Here is a 6,980-nt window from a genome sequence, read left to right as displayed (position 1 = left end):
TAGCTGGAGAATCTGCAGAACCTGGGCCTCCGAGGAGGGCAAAGGAGGGCGGGTGGGGGTCTGAGCCACTCTGCAGAAGGAACAGTGGGGTGACAAGGCCTTTCCACTCTGCGGTCAGACTCCTGGCCTCGAGAGCCATAAAACAGCCCTGCTTGGGCTGGAAACATTTTCCTTTAATATGTTCCTGGAGGCGTTGGCAGGGCCTGTAAGGAAAATTCCAGGGGAATAAGGAGAGAGGTCTTCAGCATCCACTGAGGGTTGAGAGGTGGTGGCTAGACCCGGGGCTTTGGGGGGACCCAACTGGCCTGAGGGGAGTCCAAGGGACCCCGGGCAGAGCGAGGCAGCTGTCAGTGCGTTATCTAGGTTCTGGGAGGATCCCTCGGACTGACGGACCTCCCTGAGCCTTGTGGTGGCGGCGACGGCGGGTGGCACAGCTTTCCACAGGAATTTGCATAAGACAGCTTTCCACAGGAATTTGCATAAGGCTGTTTGGAGATGTTCTCAGCAAGCATGAGCATGTTGAACCCACAGGGTGCTGAGGTCTGGGGAGGGAGCCTCCCAGGGCCCGGCACAGGGCCACGGGGGTACGGGTCTTATGTGCCTTCTGCGCATTCACCTCCTATGGCTCCCCACTGCCGGGGGATGGAAATCAGACACCGTCATTCCGCGTGCTGCCCGACCACCCGGCTCCACTACCCCAGGTGAGCTGGGCCCCACCAGATCCAAGAACGCCTCCTTGTTCTCTGTCACCTCCAGGCCTCTGCTCACACTGACGCCTACCACCCCAAGCACCCTCTGTGGCCTCTGACCTGGCTTACCCTTACCCTTCCTTCAACTGGAGCTTACAGGTGCCTCTTCCTGGCCCCCCACGGCTACCTGTGTATTCCCCATCACAGCTGCACCCACCCTGGCAAGTACTGAGAGCAGTTCTTGGTTATAAATCCTGGGGTGTTGCTGCGGGGAGTGAGGGGACCTCGGAGGGGTAGATGCCTCTCCAACTTTGTCATTGGGACCGGTATGTCCCTTTGTGCCCAGGAAGACACAACCCCACCTACAACGTGCCAGGCACAACGGGATGCACTTGGGCGGGGCCGGTGGGGGGGGGATGGTAAAACACAGTGTGTGTCGGCATGAACATACAAAGATGACAATTTCAAAGACTGGAGAGTATTTGGAAGAAAGTTGCATGGTGGTATTTATGCGCAGGGGTTGGGGGAGACCTCCTGAGGTGGTAACATTTAAGCTAAGATTTGAAGGATGATAGGAAAGTATCTTGTAAACATAGAGGATGAGCATTCCAGATAGAAAGGATGACTGGCTCGTGGGGCCCCGGGGCAGGAAAGGGCTCTCGAGCTGGAGGAACAGGGAGGGGGCTGGTATGGCTGGAGCAGAGTGAGTGAAGGCGGAGGAGACAGGCCAGAGGGATGGGCTGAGGCCACGTCACGTGGGGCCTTGCAGGCCACAGAGAGAAGGTGGGTTTTATTCTGAGAGAAATGGGGAACCATGAAGGGTGTGTGAGCGGGAGGGAAACACGATCCGATTCATGATTTTGAGACATTCCCTGTGGCTGCTTTGGGGAGGAGGCTGGGGCAGCGTCCAGGCAGGAGTCAGGAGGGCAGACACCAGGGCCGGACGGCAGAGGAGAAGAAGCGGTTAGATTTGTGTATTTTGGAAGCCGAGGGGACAAGAGCTATTGAAGTACTGGACAGAGGGGGCCAGGGAGGAGTCTCAGACGCCACCCAGGTCTCAGGCCCAGCACTGAGTGAATGGTGGGGTCGCTGCCTGAGACAGGAAGACTTGGAGAGGTGACGTCAGGGACCAACAGCCCCACCTTGGCCGTGAGCTTGTGGTGTCTGGTTGGACCCATGTGCCTGGGCTGGCTGGCCAGACTCCAGATGGAACCGTGGGCTTTGCAGGCAAAGAATGGCCTTTGATGTCTGGGCCTGGATGGCGTCCACCGGGGAGAAGCAGGCAGGGGGCACGGGCCAAGCCCTTTACGCCCAACTTTTGTTCAAGCAGACAGGGCCCGCCCCGGGCCCTTTTATTCCAGCTGGAAACCGGGACCAAATTGAAAAGTCCAGATGTGGAGTTGGACGCAGTCCCGTGACCGTGCGGTCTGGGGAGGCCCAGCGGCCAGGCGTCCAGTGGGTCAGGCCTCCGTGTGGCCTCGCTGGCCACCGCCCGGCCGGGTGTGGGGGGCAGGATGGCTTCGCCTTGAGTCTCTGGCTGCAACAAAGGTTAAAAAAATAATCACCAGCCCCGAGACCTCGCCCCTCCCGTCATCAACCCCAGCGCCGGGTGGAAAACCGGGCCCCGGGACCCCCGCCAGCCCACAAGGCTTGAGACTTGCCCAGGGGCCTGTTCAGGAGCAAGGGCAGGGGTCAAGAGGGCAGAAAGCTGGATCCCAGTCTTTCTGTACCCATGAGAGGTGATTCAGTTTTCCATCTGGAAAATGGGGCATTGTTCTAGAACCACATCATCCTCAAGTTCTGAAACACCTACTGTGCACTAAGCCCGGGGCCAAGTGCTGGGGACTTGAATGTTGGACAAGCCAAGGCCAGTTCTGCCCTCACAGCTTCCTAGGTGGGCTGTGGAGGATTCGTTGGGGCACCTGGGGGGCTCAGTCGGTTGAGCGTCCGACTTGGGCTCAGGTCATGATCTCAGGATTCGTGGGTTCGGGCCCCATGTCGGGCTCTGTGCTGACAGCTCAGAGCCTGGAGCCTGCTTTGGATTCTGTGTACCCCCCCCCCCCCGACCCCTCTCTGCCCCTCCCCCACCTCTCAAAAATAAATAAACATTAAAAAAAATTTTTTTTTAAGATGAAGGATTTGCTGGACAAGGGCTGTCACACCCTTGGGACTTGGTTGTTCCATCTCTATGATAGGGATAAGAATAGCCGTCAGTCACCTCTGAGAGCCACCATTATTCCTGGGACAGCTTCTTCTCGCTGGACTGTGTATGACCCAGCTTGGAGCACCACGGTCAAGACCCCCATGGTCCCAAATGTTCCAGGCCAAGGGGGCAAGTTGACTGTTGAAAATCAGGTCTTCTGCGGTGCCCGGCTGGCTCAGTCAGCGAGCATGTGACTCCTGATCTCGGGGTTGTGAGTCCGAGTCCCATGTTAGTTATAACGATTACTTAATTTTTTTTTTTAATTTTTAATGCTTATTTACTTCGAGAGAGACACAGACAGAGCGTGAGCGGGCAAGGAGCAGAGAGAGAGGGAGACACAGAATCCGAAGCAGGCTTCAGGCTCCGAGCTGTCAGTACAGAGCCCGACGCGGGGCTCGAACTCACGGACCGTGAGATCATGACCTGAGCCGAAGTCAGACGCTTAACCGACTGAGCCACCCAGGCGCCCCAAAGCTAATTTTTTTTAAAAGGGCGGGGTGGGGTGGGGGTGGAAGGTAGAGATTGGAATCAGATCCGCCTCGTGTTGACTGTGTGGTCCTGGGCAAGTGTCTTACCCTCTCTGGGCTCCCTGCCTCCCTCCCTCCCAGCTCTGGATCATGGTCACCAACCTGATCTTAATGATTCCCTTCAATTGCACATTTTCCCATTTCAGCCCTTTGGGGCTTGAGGCAGGGCTGGGAGCAAGGGAGCCAAACATCATTTGAGCTGCCTTGGAACTGGTGATGGTGTGAGAAGGCCCCTCCTGTGGGCTCCTCCACTATTCGCCAGCCATTGGGAAATAACAGGCTGGCGGTGCAGCCGTTCTGGGCGAAGCCCGTTTCCGGTGATGTTCAAGGTTGCCTGGTACCCGGGAGAGGTCAAGAGGCCACCAGAGCAGGGAAGGGCCTTGACGGGGCCTGGAGCCGCCCTCGGCGGCACCCTTCCGGCACCCTTCCTGGGTCAGATCTGGGACTGTCCCCCTTCCCAAGGGCAGAGGACAGCAAGAAGGGCCTCTGACAGCGATTGGAGATGGAGGTGGAGGACGACTTGGCACACCGCCAGGGTCGTCCCCATTAAAGCAGGTCAAGCCTAACAGCTTGGGATCCAGAAAGCCCACGGAGGCAAGAGTGAGGGGTGGGGGATCCAGTCTCTACCGTTTGCCTACTCAGAGTGGCGCCCAGGAGGGGCTCACCGCCACCCCTAGGAACACGCACTCACACCTAGAGAGGCCGGCTCAGCCCAGACCACAGTGATTGGCTCGGGGAGGGCATGGGACGCGAGCTGGGCCAATGAGAGTCAGCCCTGAGACCCGCTGGGCCTATCAGAGGAAAGATGCTCTGTTTCCTCTAGACCTTGGCTGGGACCAATGTAAGCCTGGCCCACCTTGCTGCCCCAAGGGGCCTGAAGAGCACCTACCAGGGAGGTGCAAATCAGAGCGACGAGGAGATACCACCTCACACCCGCTAGGATGGCCATAATCACAAGCCTGAAAGCGAGTGTTGGCAAGGAAGTGGATAAACTGGAACCCTCGCGAATGGCTGGCGGGGCTCGTCAAGTGGCGCGGCCACCGTGGAAAATAGTGCGGCAGCTCCTCAGAAAATTAAGCATCGCGTTGTAGAACCCAGGAAATCTCACGCTCAGGCAGGAGACTCAAGAGAACTGAAAACAGGTATCCAAACAAAACTTTGCACAGACACGTTCCGGGCATACGTTATTCGCAATCGCAAAAAAAAAAAAAAAAAAAAAAAAAAAAAAAAGGTCCAACAAACCCAGACGTCCGTCAGCTGGAGAATGGATAAACAAAACGCGTCTATGCGGATGATCTCGCGGTCTATGCGGCCGATCAAATGCTATTTAGGCATAAAAAGGAATGAGGCTCTGATACCTGCCGCAACACGGATGAACCTTGAGGACGCGCTGGGTGAGAGAAGCCAGACACAAAAGGACACATGTTGTATGATTCTGTTTATAGGAAATGTCTAGAACAGGCAAATCCATAGGGACAGAAAACAGATTAGCGGTTGCCAGGGGCTGGGAGAGGGGTATGGGGGGAGGGGTGCCTGCTAATGGGTACCAGGTTTCCTTTTGGGAGGAAATGAAAATATTCTGAAATAGATAGAAGGGATTATCGCATGGCATCGTAGAGGTACCAAAACCCACTAAATTGTACACTTTAGAACGTCAAGATGATACATTTTACGTCATTGTATTTTACCACAATTCTTTTTTTTTTTTTTTTTTTTTTTAAGGAAGAAAAAGGCAGCTGGCAGAGAGATCCTGGAGGCTTCATTTGGGGCTCTAGATCCAGCCATGCCTGAAGGCAGCCCTGCTGTTGAGATAAGGCAGCAAGAAATGGGCTCTCTCTCTGCCTAAAACTTGGCGTTTCAGAAAGTCGGTTGTGTTTGTTCTTGCCCACGTCCCCATCGTGAGGAGAAGAGCCTCACCGAAGGTGCTGGGGGCCTCAGGAAGGGCCAAACCCCACTCCCTGGCCCTCTGCTGTCCCATCTATAAGAGGAGAGGGGGCAAGGTCCCGCCATGCCAGCAACAACAGGTCCCAGTATGGACTCACTATGGGGATGTTTCATTGCCCATCACAGGCCTGTGAGCAAGATGCTCTGAGCTCAGCGAAGGGAAGAAATGGAGGAGGCCCACGTTCCTTCCATGCGGTGCCACTTTTGGAAGCAGACTGCTGGGGCCTCAGGAGGAGGGTGGCTGGGGCCCCAAGAGGCAGCCCGGCTGGGTGCTGATGAGCTCGCACCTCGCCTCTGATAGCTGTGGGTTCAAGTCTTGGCTCCGGCCCTCTGTGATCCTGGTCCTGCGGTTTCTACTTCTGGGCCTCAGTTTCCCCTCTCCAAAACAGACTGGCTGTTCTGGGTATCAGGTGCAGCGTCTGCTGGGTGCATAGCTGCTGTCTCAGGGGAGCTCATTAATACATGGATGTGCCTGGTGGAATCCGAGCTGGGCTAGGACTGCTGGCATGGGCAGAGGCGGGTGCTGGGGGGGGGGGAAGGAGGGGGGACAGCTTACCAGTTTACTGCCACCCGGAGGGGGATGAAGCCAGGGTACAGGGTACAGCCTCCCCTCCATGCCGTGTTGCTGTTGGCTTCCGAAAGGATATGGATGTAGAAGTCACTCCTTGACTCTTTTTCCACTTGTTGCCCAGCACTCAGCGTTCCGGCGCGCCTGGCCGGAGGCTGGCACTGTTTCTGGGCACCTGGACAGCCTCACTTGGCCCTGAGACAAGCACTCACTGAGTGGCGGCTGGCGGGCTCCGGGCGTCGGCAGTGGCGTGGCCCTTCTCTCCTGTGGCTGCTCCAGAGCTGGGGAAAAAAGGGCCTCGGAGCTCCCGTGGCCTCCCGGGGCATCCTTGGGCAGCCGACAGGTGAGGGTATGGCCAAGAGGGAGGTTCTGTTAGGGTCAACTCGGAGACTCCATCCTGTGGCACCTCAGATGTGGGATGCCCCAGTGCCATGTCTCAGCCTCCCTGGGGTCCCGTGGCTTCCTACGGCTCTGTGTTTTCATTGAATGGTAGCCACGTCACCCTAGGTCTGTGGCTCCGCACCATCATAGCCCCGTGGCTCGAGGGTCCCCACGATCCTACGGCTTTAGCAGACTGTGGTCCCACGGCCCCATCAACCCATGCTGTTATGACTTCGTCCCTCCTTAGTTCTGTGTTTCCTTGTTCTGTGGTCCATGACTCTTGGATTATTTGCAACTTCATGGCTCTAGGAAAAGGTGAGTTATTCAACCCAGTGGGAAATAGACTCAGGAAGCCTCAAGGGGTGGGTGTTCCAGTGACCCCCCCCCCCACTTAGCACCATGTGGACCAACAGCAACACTGACATCACCCCTTTTCCAGAGGGCTCCATGTGCTTGTCACCGTTCTACAACTCTCGCTCAGAGTATGCTGACGGTTGCTATGGTCTGGCCGTTCCTGGAGGGTTTTATTAAACCTCAGTCTCCCTCTGTGGTGCAGGAATATGGACACACAGAGAGCCTGGTCTGGCCTAAAGGAGTGACCTTTAAGTCAGGGTAAGTAGGGGTCAGCCAGGTAAAGGAAGAGTGCTCCAGGCAGAAGGCACAGCCTA

Source organism: Lynx canadensis, chromosome A2 (genome assembly GCF_007474595.2).
Source record: "Lynx canadensis isolate LIC74 chromosome A2, mLynCan4.pri.v2, whole genome shotgun sequence".
Lineage (NCBI taxonomy): Eukaryota > Metazoa > Chordata > Mammalia > Carnivora > Felidae > Lynx > Lynx canadensis.
This window is presented reverse-complemented; position numbering follows the sequence as displayed.